General features: G+C 43.2%; 1 long non-coding RNA gene across 1 annotated transcript in view; it reads left to right on the forward strand.

Moving 5' to 3' along the window:
* The window catches only part of LOC130686686 (uncharacterized), a 52,020-nt gene that overhangs the window by 6,401 nt on the left and 31,467 nt on the right, over positions 1 to 14,152 (forward strand). The window contains exon 2 of the long non-coding RNA XR_009421399.1: positions 10,182 to 10,352. This is a non-coding gene — a long non-coding RNA (uncharacterized LOC130686686). The remainder of the gene's footprint in view (positions 1 to 10,181; positions 10,353 to 14,152) is intronic.

The following is a 14,152-nucleotide window of genomic DNA, read 5'->3' on the forward strand; positions in this document are numbered from 1 at the left end:
ACCGGAGCAGCTGGTTATCCACCGTTTTTCCCTCTTTTGGTCGTACAAGCTAGGCACATACGTATTCACTATATCGTCCATATTGTATATGGGATATATACTGTATATATATATATATATATATATATTTTTTTTTTTTTTTTTTTTTCGCTTACCACTATACTTATATATTTTCTTGTGCTTTGGCCCTTGGCTCTTCTCTTGAGTCGTTTTATCCCTTCCGGATAGATACCCACGCTATGATAAACCTCGTTGGCGTTCCTCCTCCATCTTCCATCGAGTTCGATCGAGCGATGTTGATGTGTTCCGCACACACACACACACACACACACACACACACACGTATCCCGTGTATATGCTAGTCTACGTGGTGTATATACCACGGTTAAGCCACTGGGAAAGGAACATGACAGTCTCATCTCTCCCGCATCATTTCCATAGATTTACGTTGGGCTGGTCGATGAAGAGCAAAAACAAAAAAAAAAAAAAATTGGGGGGGGGGGGGGGGGGGCACCCACCCCTTAATATAAAATATTTTCAAAAAACAAACAATTTCCGCTTTTTTTTTTTTTTTTTTTTTTCAAAATATGCTTCATGGTTATATGTGATGGGTAGAGCCGTACACAGAGAGCGGGTTAATTCCTTTTTCATATGCGCTTGATGCGCTATTCATCACGCAGAGTGAGGGAGAGGGAAGAGAATCTATCAACAAAAGGGGTCCCTCTTCTTTTTTTTTTTTCTCGTTGTGTATTTTTTTTTTCCTCGCCGTGTTTATACGTTGCGTATATTTGAATTTAAAAAAAGAAGACGAAAAAAAAAAAAAACATGAAAAGAGATCAAAGCCGACTGCTGCTGCAATCGCCTGGGTTTTCTTTTCCCCCTCTATACTCTTTAAAGGGCGCCCAACCACTCAGCTGCTGTCGCCGCCACTGGCTGCTGTTGCTGCACATTTTCTCTTCTGAATGGGAATAATGACGAATTATGGGGGCCTCGTGGAAGAGAGTTTTCCTGGGGAAAATGTATTTTAACCCAAACAAAGAAATATAGGGGGAAGAGAAGAAGAAGAACTGGCTATAAAGAAGTTGAGGCAGAGATGACAAGATCTTACGTTTGCATTCCAAACCCCCCTCCCAACAAAGAATGAAAAAATTTGATACCGAGGCAGCAGAGAGTGTAGGGGGGGGGGGGGGGGGTTCGGTTGTCGGGGTAGGACTGGTGGGGCACGATTTAGATGGTACCATCTTTTCTGACTATCCCAACAAATTCATCTTCCCTCACAAAAAAAAACAAACAAAAAAAACAAAGTCGGTGGAATTTTGAAAGCTAAAAGCGTCCCAATATTAAAATCTTTTTTGTGTGTGTGTGTTTTAATTTTGATTCTCCCCCTCTTATTTTTCCAGTCATTGACCGAAAATGCCCGTCTATGGGCCGTCAGAACAAAAAAAGGCAAGAGGGATCTGTTATTGTCTTGTAATTATCGACCGAGCGTGCACGTTTTCTTCGAAAATACAAGAAACGCATTTTGACTGCAGGGTAATATGCTGTTCTTATGCAATTTCATTTGGTGAAGAAACACGAAAAAAAAAGAAAAGAAAATAAGCGGCCATTGGGGTTTCTGATTGGATCTGCTAAGGAAGCCAACACGAGAGAAACTAGCCCCCCTCCAAAAAAAAAAAAAAAAAAATCGACCTCTTCAAAGTTGTACAGCACTTGAATAATCACGTCATCATTTCCAGAGGGGTTGGGGGAGAGGGGGACTGGTGAGGAAAATTCGTCGTTGTGTGCTGCTCGCTATATTTCATCACAAGTCCTTCTTATTCTTCTTTCTCCTTCAGTGGTAAAAACGAACGGGGAAGGGTGTCGGTCGATTTGTTGAGCCTTATAGCTTTCTTTTAGCTGGCCGAGTATATGTGTTGTTAGACACGCACATATCCCCCCACGCGTTACTTTCGGTGCGAGGACAATCACGAGTGGCCGGCCCTCCTAGGGACAACAATAACGAACAGGCAGAAGAAAAAACAACACCAACTGCCATCATTTGCTGGGCGCGCGCGCCCCCTGCTCCGCATACCTTGCGGGTGGTGATTGGGCGGAAATTGGTCACCGTGACCGAAGTGTCGAATAGACTAAAAGCAGCAGCCATGTGTGTGTATATGGTGCGGTTAGCGCAAGGTCGCCTCTTCTCGCATTTTATTTATTATTTTCCTCTCCATAGTCAGGGACTTCCTTGCGGCCTTATTTCCAGAACCCATCACGCATCATTCATCAACGATTCATGTATTATTTATTTATTTATTTATTTATTATTATTTTTTTTTTTTTTGAAGAAGTAATGCGCGTTAGCAATGGTGTTATGACGCAGAGCTGTACGAGTCATTCGGCTATGAATTTGGGCGCCAGTTTCAAAATTAAAAGCGCGTGTTTTTTGAATGAGGCGGAATGCGCTTCCGCCTCGCTGGCGAAATACCTGCACGCAGATCAGCGAAAATTACTAGCCACTCGCCTCGTGTCTATGACGAGGTTAGGTGTGTGTGTGTGTATGCGCGTGTATCCGCCATTGGAACTCATCTCTTTTTTTTTTTTTTTTTTTTTTTTTCTTCGTTGCCTTGTCTCTCCTCAGGGCCATCAAATCAATAGAAGGGACCGGTCGGGGTTTCGCCTCCCGCACGACATGTTTTAAACGCCAAACAAACACCATAGTAGATTGGAAGAGAAGCGAAAGCACTAAAAAAAAAAAAGAATGCTGATATTTATCCTTGCAGCAGCCACTAAGAGAGAGAGAGAGAGAGAGGGGAGAGCGAAAAGAGATGAAATCGTGACCAGAGTAATTTGTATGTGCGCGCGCGCGCGCCCCGCGTTCGCTTCGAATTTCGCATTGAAAAACGATCAAGGTCCGGTACCAAGTCTTGTATAGAACACGCATACACACACATATTTATGTATGCTGTAATTACATAATGCAAGCTGGCTATGGGAAAAGTATCGTTCACGGTCACCAACACGCTTTCACTTTTTATTCCTTGTCAGTGGCAACCGACCAGCTGCTGCCATTAAAAACAGCGCGGTTACGCGACCCCGTTTCTTATTTATTTTTTTTTGTTTTTTTTTTCGTTTTCGCCGCCCTTTTTTATTTTATTTTATATCCTTGGTGATATCAAATGATTGGATTGCTAGTTAGCGTAGGGAAGTGCCTGTGTCAATGCCGTTCGAGTGTTGCAATCAGGACGGGTTCTTCAATTCGATTCTTGTGTCGTTTGCAATTGGAAATGGTTTCGTGGCCAAAGCGATACGCAATCGTCTGCTGCCGACCGATAAGCCGCGAGAGAACAGCAGCAAAAAAAAAAAAAAAATAAAATAACGATGACGACAGTCATCTCGGCCTCGATTTCAACTTGTCACGTACAACAGTTGTTGTGTCACGCTCGATTTCATTGCTTAGCTTACCCTCCATTTTTTTTTTTGTTTTTCTTCCATTTAGAGTGTAACGATTTTCTTTTGATTTTGTTCATTGACTTTGTCCGACAAACGACATGAAATCGACAGTAGCTCTCGCACCAGTCGAGGCTATAAACGAACCAACCACGATGGCCGTCAATGATTAGAAGCCAGTCGCCGTTTGAATGCTATAAGGCAAAAGCAACTATGACATAACACAGATACACACACAGTCCCGTTTCTCTCTCTCTCTCTCTCTCTCTCTCTCTCTCTCTTTGTGGTTTTCCTCTTTCTTTCTTTTTTTTGTGTTGTTGTTGTTGTTGCCTATTGTGAAAAAAAACTAGTTATTTAGTGCACGTTCTTTTTGCTATTTCATTTTGAACGAGACGGGTTTTTTTTATATTTTATATTTTTATGTTTTGGGTTGCCCGCACGCTATGTACAGCATTATAGCAGGCCTAGTGCTGAACTTTGGTTGATTACAAGCCGAAATGAACGCGTTTCGGGTACGGTCTGAATGAAGGACAAGTTCATTTTTCTTTTCATCCCCGCCCCCCCCCCCCTTTTTTTTCTCTTTTGAGGCCGCCTTCATGGTTCGCAAACTATGAGGATTGCAGAGGAGAAGCAGTCGTGGTTGATCGTGATGGTTGATGGCCATCGTTGGCTTAAGAAATTGGGTCGAAATGCCGAGCTACGAGAGCCTGCGTCGGGTCGATGGGATCCCAGTGATATGCTCCTTCTTCCTCCTCACGCTAAGATAATTAGATTCTAATTGAACTGAAAAAAAAAAAGAAAAGAATAGAATTCCCCTTCCTTCTGTATGCGCCATCTTGTCTCCCGTCCGTCTCTGCTAGTGTCGATCGATGGGCTCCACGTGTGTGTACCTCCGACCGAGCTGTTCACTCACGCCGTCATTTCGCACACACTTGAATAAATCAATCGACTGCGGCTGTGTGATTTTTAGAACTTGGAAGTCTGTCAATTTAAATTCCCCTTTTTTTTGTCCTGTTTGTTCTTTTCACCGCTTTTTTTAAATTCCAAATAGAAAAAAAAAAGCTATTTTCCCATCACCCGTACCCTATTCTTCCATTTCTCACGACTTGGCAGTGCGGAGTTCAGCAGATGCCGACAGATATGACGAGCTCGTTCGACATGGCATTTCTTTCTTTTTATTTTCGTAAGTCTTCCTTGCCTATAGCTGCTGTCCGTATTTTCCAATCATGTTGCGATGATATCCGATAGAAAAGCTCATTCACATACACGGGGAGTTAAAACAAGAAAGCAAAAAAAAAAAAAAAAAAAAAAAAAAAAGCGAAAACGAAAACGGTCCATCTGTGTACTAGCCGCTGAACTTGATCCGAATCGTTGCTCGGCATGCGTGCATGCGTGAGTGAACGCCCAAGAGAATACGGGCGGTCTACTTTTGTGTGTGTGTGTGTGTGTGTGTGTGTGTGTGTGTATAATAGGCTGTCTACAGTGTTACAACTATAGAGTTATGGATTCAGATGACTGGACTGGACCCCGTTCGTTCGTGACTCTCTTTGTCGTTTTAACTGATTTCTTTTTTTTTTTCTCCCCCTTTTGTCGGAGAAACTTCTCTTCCCCACCGCTTTCGTTTTCCTCGTTGGGACGTCGTTTCTTGTCGGCCAGTTTAGCGACCGCGGCCGAGACGAATGTCACAATTCACGCGCTCTGACCTCAATTACACGGGGCCCGTTTGTTTTCGCTCGCATGGCCATTCGTCGAGAGCTCTTTTTTTCTCCCCCCTTTTGACTTGGACTTGTGTGTTTCCTTTCTTTTTGCTGTTATGTAGCAACTTGAAATTGTACTGCCTTATGTGGCCCTTTAACAAACGAAGGCGTAAGGCAATGTCAGAGTGGCATTCTGCCGTTCTCTCTCTCTCTCTCTCTACTTTATGCTTGGCCATTTCGTTAAGGGCGTGTCATTAGAGTCGAGATGGTTCGGCCACCGGGCCCGCTCTAATTAAAAACTTCAACTTGTGCTGCGACACGCAGACATTGAAAGCTGAGTAGCTATATAGCACAGTCTCATGGCTGTTGCTAGTTGCTCTTTATACCATTAGCCATTACAACTAGGGGGACATCATTTTTTTTTTTAATTCGTTCGTTCGTTCTATTTCTTGTTTGTTTCCTCTTGAAACAAAAAAAAAAATGTACCTTTTTTTTGAGGTCGCCATTTCCCTGGGTTTCGAATTTCTCGCCTCTCATTCCATTTCCTATCATTTGCCTTCGCGCACCCGCTGTGAGTGACTGTGTCGACCGTTGTCGTCATTGTCACGACGAACACGGGCCGTGTCGACGCGGCCAAACGAGCGATAGTGTTACAGTAGCGAATGGAGGCTGTGCTCTCTCTAGCCCTTTTTTTCTTTTTCCCAAATTGCATCACGTAGCCGCCGGTCGGTGTTAATTCGATTCATCACAGTCGGTTCTTTGGGATCGAGCCCACCCACCAACTGAGGGACCTCCACTTCCTTCCTTTCCTTTTGGCTAGTTTCTATTCTTAATAGTTCTGCCTTTCTCACTCGCTTTTTTTTTGCGCCCCTTAAACTCGATTGTAATTAGCAGCCAACCTCCTTTAATTCTCAATCTTTGGGAGAGTGGAGAGCAGTCAGAAATCAGCCCCACCGTCAGGAAGAAGAAGAAAATAGACGGGGGGGGGGGGGGGAGAAAGGCAAGCTGACTTGTGTGCTTGTTGGAGGCCAGTTAGAGTTGCGTAAGTGGGTTTCTTTAATGGCATTGGTGCGGGGGGTAGGCGGGTCGTTAGAGCGGAGCTCAAAGCGCAAAACACTAATTAATGAACGTTAACCAGCGGCCGTTAAAAATGCCGTATAAAAGAAGCCTCGTAAAAGAAGACAGCAAAAGGGTGGGTGGGAGGACGAACGCCAAGAGTTTTACTAAAGCCAACTTTTTTTTTTTTAAACGAAATTGTCTCGTTTTGTGCCTATCGTGTACAGCACTGTCGGAACAGAAACACGGTCGGCACCATTCATATTTAGTGTGTGCCTTTTAATTGAAGTGTTGTCGCTATTTCCTCTTCTTTACTCATTCATTGGTTTTATTTGAAAATGGAGGAGCCCGTTGCTGCACAGGTGCAACAATGACGTATCATGGGGCTGGACCCTATGTAAACTGGCACATACTTTATTATACGTGCCTCCTCTACTTTCCGTTACGTACGGTTAAGTCCCTGTTTGTTTTATTTCTCTAGTACCTTCCCCCCCCCCCCTTTTTTTTTTTTTGTACCTTTTTGTCGCTCGACCGTGTTGGGCTGGTCGTTTCCTTTTCCTATCCGCATTCATTTTTTATTTCTCTTTTTTTTTTCTCTCTGAGGGCGGAGGAGGAATTGACGCAATCGAGTTCGTTAGCACGTATGCGCACCTGTGATGAGCCCCACAACCGGTTTATGTAAATACCTCGAATGCGGCATGGACTTTGGCCTTTTTATTATTCGACATTATTCTTATTCAAACAGGTAGACGCAACGCCGACAAGTACACTCATGATGAATTTACGTATTTTGCAATGCAAAACAGACGCTAGCCAAACCCGCCCGATCTATTTAACGAGCTAATATCCAAGTCTTCCTTGTAAACGTAATCGCACGTTCAAAACGAGAAACACAAAAACAAGAAACCGCGAAATAATAAATTTTTTTCTTTTATTTTTTTTTTTTACCCCTTTAGTCAATATAAAATTGCATCAGGTTTATTTTTAAAAAATGCGAAAGGAAAAAAGAAAAGCAAAGACAGTGAAAAAGAAAGGTTAGCCACTTGTTGGACGTCCGAGTGAACGCACGCACGCACAGAGGAAGAACCGGCACGGGAGGCAGCAGTTGCAGAAAACAGTTGAAGCAGAAAAATGGGAGGGGAGCGACATGGCGTCACTTGGTCGGAGGGGTAAACGAGAAGCGTCACGGGAATTGAGGATTAGCTTTCAATAGGAGAGTCGAGCGGCTAGACTTGTTTTGCATGCACGACGGTAACGGCTGTTGGCGATAGTGCGACATAATGAACACCAAACTCCATTCTCCTTGTCTTGGCCACCCCTCTGTTTACTCTATGGGGTTGATGCATAAGTAGTGCGAACATGAACTCCAACTACTAAGTAAAAAAAAAAAAAAAAAAGAAAAAAGAAAAGAAACAAGAAAAGCAAAAGAAATAAGAGGATGAACGAGCATTGACTACTAGCAGCTGCGCTCGTTAGCTCCAATGAATCAAGCCACCGTTGATTTTTCTATTCCACGAATGCCCACGTTCGTTCGCCGCTATATTATACGTTTCTTTTTGTGTGTGTGTGTGTGTGTTACCATCGGGAAACATTAGCGCAGTAGAGAGGAAAGGAAAACAAACACAACAAAAAAAAACTGAAACTTAATCAGAAAACGTGAAAAAGGACGCCCCTATACTATTACTCGAGCTCCCTCTTATTGGCTGCTATTTAGCAGTGTGTTCACATACACACACGCGCGTACACAACATCTGGCGGCGACGGTTTGATCGCCGCATTTGCATAAGGACTATAACGAACATTAGAGCAAGCCAGCGCTCTCCCGCCGACTACATTTCGTCATGTAAAAAAAAAAAAAAAATAGTGTTTCAAATTGACGACAAAAAAAAAAAAAAGAAATGCGATCTCTTTCTTTTTCTAAAAACTGTCTGTTTTGTGCGATGTTTTGTTTTTGTGAAAGGGGAAAAGGAATCCCTTAAAGTCAATGTTGCATGTACCGCAGTGATGGTCACACTCGCCCCCACAACCTGACGTCATGTGGGCGTGCGGAGTTTTGTCCAATCTTCCGAGATTGAACGAAGGATCGGAATGAAGTAAAAGGAAATAACCACGTAGTAAAGAGAGATATGAAAGAAAGGAAAGGCATAAAAAGGGAGGGAGAGAGAGAGAGAGAGAAAATATATATATGTAGCCAACGAACATGGGATTCATTCGTCCAGCTTTATATGCTGTGTTGCTCTGCTTTGTGTGTGTGTGTGTATGCTCGCCCGTCTCCGCTGTGCCAGGGCTAAATCGATGAAGCTCCAGAGTGGGATCCCCTTTTGGTCGTCATTGGCACCATCACCCAGACCCTGTGGAGTGAATCGTTTCATGCGGCGATGGGGTCCGCGTCCGCCGTTATACGGACGGGATCCGGCTCAACAAAATAAGAAAAAAAAAAAAAGAGGAAATAAAACGATGGCCTAGCAGAAAAAGACTTTTTCTATATGTATCTATTGGCCATCAAGGTGTCATCGAACCAACTCTATCCACACTCAGCGACTCTCTTTCATATCTCCATCATTCTTTTTATAGATCGGTAATATAACCAGGATGTATATAAATAAACATGCGCATTTTTTTCGCTATTTTTATAGATGAAATTCTTCTATTTTTTTTAAAAAAAAAAAGAGAGAGAGAGAGAGAGAGAGAGAGATTGTATAGGACGTCTTGAGTCTATAGTCCACTTGCTGGAAGGGGCTTTGAAGCCCCCCAGTCTCTGTTCAACTGCCTCCAGTCTGTTTCACGGTCGATGAATGGGAGGAAAAAGAGATGGAGAGACACGTATATAAGAGAAAGTTACGACTTCTTCTTTTTTTTTTGTTGTCGGTGCCTAGATGGATGCGTCCATCGATTTGAGCCTTCACACACACACACACACACACACGCCGGCGAATGGAAGGCGTAAAAACAAAAAAAATTGAACAGTATTTACTATTTGGCTAGAGAAACAAAAACAGCAGACAACAAGGAAATGACAAAACAATGTCAGATCGCATCAGCGCAATCACAGGAAAGACGGAGAGTGTCAGATGATGGAGAGAGGAGTGCTGAAGTTGAAGGAACGGTGTGCACAAATATTATTTCCTTTTTCTTTTCATTTCAATCGAAATGCAATAAGTGATTGAATAGTTTTGTTTGTTTTGTTTTTGCAATCCTTCAGCTAACGTACCCCCGAGATTGATTCCCAACCATTGGCCAAGCGTATAGTTGGCATTGACATTTCATATCCTATCATGTTTAATCATGAGCGATTTAGCTATTGGAATTCGTCAAATATACATACTGATTCACAGCGTAGGCATGCATACCATTTTCCAAGGTAGTCGTGCATGATTGCCCACTACCCACGAGTAATCTACTAATCATCCGCATTCCCCCCCCCCGTTCCGTTCCCTCCTCTATCTCGTGTATGTATATCCCACGGCACTCGTAAAATAGACGTAGGTAGCAATCTATGATACCTTGTAATAGCACATACACCTATCGACTAGAGAATAAAAAACAAAACAAAAAAACAAAACAAAAAGAAACAGAGAGATGGTAGATTGATCGTGTGTAGAGGGCCGCTGTGTGAACATGTGTGCGCGCATTAGAAAGGATTCCAAGATCAAGGAAGAGACAGAGGGGAGGGTAGTAAAAGCCCAAGGATGGAAAGTTAATTAATGCAGCAGCTATATAATACGAGAGAGTCAGTCGGGAAGCGGAGTGAAAGAAGAGAATACAATCATCGCAGTCGAGCGCACAATGTGCCATTCAAATTGTTCAGTCTTATATATGAATATAGGAAGGACGGACTGAAGTCGCTTGTGTCTCCATGCCCAACTCTTTCCATTTCCCTTTTTTTCTCTTTTTTTCTCTATAGAATCCTAACATCTCTACCGTAACTCTTCCATCGACGAACAACGGCCAAAGCGAACGGAATATTGACCTTTTTTTTTTTCTTTTTTTGACCAGCAGGAGGGAGAAGAAAAAGAAAAATGCCCAAAAGCTCATGGAAAATTGAAGAGACGAGAGGTCGACGGGATCGAACTTGGAGGGATTGGCAGCCCAAGTCGAATTGTGCAAGATACAGCTGCTTGATTGCGTGCCCAACGTGCCGATTGGATGTGTCCCGATGCCCGATTTATGGTTCGTCTATCCAGCCTCTCTATTTTTCTATTTTTTGTTTCCTTTCCTTTTTTTTTTGTGTGTGTGTGTACACATCGGACGGGGCGACTGCTGGCCCGTCCATTTTCTTCGTCCTTCCATTTGTTTTTTTGATTGCATCGTGATCTTGTCCGTGCGATGGAGAGACTGGTCGTCTATATCTCACGTTTGATGTCCGGTAGTAACTAAAAGAAGCACGGCCATCACTTGCCTCAACTGGCGGCCAGCTGAACGGTCCAGTAGCTAAAAACTTGAGACCTCCACCAACCCAAACGCCGTCGCTTTGGGATCGCCTTCATTCGTCCCTATCGCATCGTCAATGAAAGAGACAATATGGCCCTCATTTCTTCCCCTCCCCCCCCCTTCCTTTTCTTTTTACTCTCTTCTGTCTCTCTGTGTCTTACTACCCCGGAGCAGGATTCTCTTCTCCGCCGTTTATTGGCAGGATGCTCTGTTATGTCACACGTAATCCTGTTCGGCCCACTTTTTCCACTTGATTCGCCACGACGTTGCGCGTCGCGGGGCGAGAGAGATTTCGTCGCAAATGGTTATGCCCAGTACAGACGGCCGAGCTGTAAAAAGGGCAGTAGAGGAAGTGGAGTAGGACGGCGGAATATGTTTAGAGTACATTTAGTATTCAGCGGGATTAAGGCACGGAATGGCGCAGTATATATATGAAGCCTATCGTTCTAAACTCTGCGCCATTCTATTGAGCTCAAAGAGAGGAGGTAATTTGGATCGCGAGCAAACTGCATACGGCCCAAAGTAAGAGAGCAGAGTGAGTTATAGCATCCAGCAATTCGATATCGAATTCGGCTTTTTATAACCTTTCCTCCCGGCCCTGGCAACGAACACGGCCTTGGGTTGTAATATGCAGTAGACTACAGTAAATAGCGCTAGGCCGTTTAGTGTATTTTCTTTTTTTTTTTTTTTTTCAAAAGAAGGCCAGGCTCATTGCAGCGGCGATGTTTTTTTTTTTTTCTTTTTTTCCATAGTTGCTGTAACCGTCTGAGAGAAGGGGGGAACGCATGCCGAGTATGGCAAACTCACGCTGCCGCACTAAACTCATAACTTTTGTGTGTCGTGATCTTTTTCTGACGGCGCGGACGAGCTAAAACCAAACCTTGAGAGCAAAGTTTGCCTAGCCGCCGTCAGTCCAAACGATTTTTTTTTTTCTCTTTTGATTTGTTTTCCATTTTCTTTCTTTCTTCCACGACGCTGACGTCAGCTGAAGGCACGTGTCAGACGTGCGGTTTGTATTCAAATCTCGAGTCATTCAAATTTTTTTTTTTTTAGTTAATCACCAGTTTCATTCAAATTCAATCTTGTTTATTGCGAACTCTTTGTTCTTTAATTCTATTTTCCTCTTCATTCCGTTTTTTTTTTGCAACTGTTCTATTCCAGGAGCTTCCATTGTTGGCCAAGTAGCACGTACCTTAAGATAGCAAAAAAATGAATGAATGAACGATAGAGAGGAAAGAGAGCAAAGAAAAGCAGTGGCCAAAGATGAAAACAAGAAAGAAATGCATGATGATGAGATGGTTGGGTCTTCTGGAAACTGTTGATCGATGATGCCTCTTCTTCTCTTGACGCTCTTGTCTCTTATTAGAAACGTTGGCGTGCCATATTAATAGAGACGAGAGGTAAAAAAGAAAGACAGCCCCATCTGTTTGATCTCCGGTTTCCTCTCTCGCTAGGCCAGCTAGACGCTGTGTTTCGACGACTTGATGAATAGACGCGCTCGTTTTTCTCTCCTTGGCATCTCCCACCACTGTTTATGTGTACATGCGTGCACAGGCTATGTTGAAAAAGGACTCTATTTCTTGTTTTGTTTTTTTCCGCCTTGCAGGAATTTTCTGCGTGTCTTATCACAAATTGTAAGTGCGTCGATGATTTAGTACAACGCCTTTTGTTTTCTTCGTTTTTGACCAACTGGAAATGCGACACCCACCAACAGCAGGTGGTGTACCTCTACTCTTGTTTCCTTGTATATCCTTCCATCTGATTGTTAGCCGTTCACAATCATTAAGCGAGTCATCGGAAGATATACGTAACAAAAGGAAGGAGGTGAATGAGTTGACGGGCAAATATGAAGTGATGTAAAATGTTTATTGATAAAGATTAGCTCAGGGACGTTCTTCGACCCATTAAAGAGTAGCCCCCTCCTCCGTGTTGAATAGTTCTTTTACAGCACAAATCGACTGTAGAGAGTAATCCAATCAGCAAACAATCGAGTTCATTAGGATGGAGACAAGCTGAGATGGGGGGGGGGGGGGCGGGTGACAACAGTGAGGCTGCGCATCTGTCCGGCCGATGATCAATCTTGATAGCTGCTCCCGAGTCTCACGATCGTCGGAATTATGGTGAACTGATCCGATCGCTTTCCCTTTCTTTCTTTCTCATTCATTTTTTAGCTTTGAAAAATACTGTTTGATTATCAAACTCGACTCTATGTCTCTCTCTGTTGTGTACAGAAATGCATGGGATAAAAAAAGGATTCGGGCGGACGTGGGATCTTCAGGAAAAAGAAAGGTCTATGTTTAGTTGCGTGCGTGAAAGCCCATAGCCAGCGAGCCAAACATGTCTACGTGTACGTGCTGGAACACGGTAGAAGACATATGGCCGTCCAACGTCGAGGGGGTCTCACTGACGCTAAGGAATAAATAGAAACACAAGTTCTCGCTAGTTGCGTAAAGGCATAGAGAAGGGAGAGAGAGTCTGTACTGAATTTTGAAGAAAGCAAACGCCTTGGAGTGGGAAAAAAAGAGGACAGAGAACTGAAAAAGATTAAGAACGAAAAGAAAAAAAGGGGGGCGTAAAAAAAAAGAAAACGAACGACCAAAAAAAAAAAAAGACCGAAGGCAAAAAGGAAGTAAGGGGGGGGGGTGCGCGCGGCGGGACTGCATTCCGGCCGGTATATATATCATCGACGCTGCAGGCATTTCACGACTGGCAACACGTTGACAAGTTTAGTGGATGATTAGCCATTTCTTGCTGCACTGAAAGTGGTTTCTTTTTCTTTTTTCTTTTTTTTTTATTACTATTTGCCTTGTTTGCGTCGTTCTATTCTTTTTCGGCCATATTTTTCTTGTTGTTCGCCATTTTTATTCGATTTTCCTTTTTTTTTTTTTTTTTTTTTTATGTATTTATATCTTTTGTCCCTGTGCCACTCACCGACTGAGTTTTCGAGCATTTTTATTTCATTTGCCGAGCTGTTCAGTTGACATTTTGAATGCGATTCTTTTAGTTATCGACTGCTGTGAGAGGCAAAGATGACGGTTGGCAATGACTATGTCCTTTTCTATCTCTGTTTTTCTCTCTCTCCAACTCTTTTTTAAGGACGAAAACGAAACAAAAAAATTCCGTTCGTTTTTCTGTCTGTTTTTGCTGCCTCTACTGCCAACCCCCACCGCCTTATTTAACCGTTGTGCACACATCCGGCATCAGCTGGGAAATCCGAGCTCACGCACACAAACACACAGTCGTCGAGCCTTGTGCACACATTGTATTGACATGCAGAATGAAATAGGCAAAGAAGAAGAAAAAAACGGAGACGGTTTCTTGGGCGTTGGAGCGTTTCTTTTTCGTTCATTCTTCGTCAAGGAGAGGCTGAAAGAATAATGGCTCTCCAGAAAAAAAGTTTTTGGCTCCTTCCTGTTCCATAATCCCGGCCAGGTTACGTTAGGCTATTCGCCTTTCTTTCTTTCTTTCTTTCTTTCTTTTTTTTTTCCGCAGATGTATCGTAACATATTGCGTCATTGGCTCGCTTCTGTGTTTACTCG

The sequence above is a fragment of the Daphnia carinata genome, chromosome 7, assembly GCF_022539665.2.
Source record: "Daphnia carinata strain CSIRO-1 chromosome 7, CSIRO_AGI_Dcar_HiC_V3, whole genome shotgun sequence".
In the NCBI taxonomy this organism is placed as follows: domain Eukaryota; kingdom Metazoa; phylum Arthropoda; class Branchiopoda; order Diplostraca; family Daphniidae; genus Daphnia; species Daphnia carinata.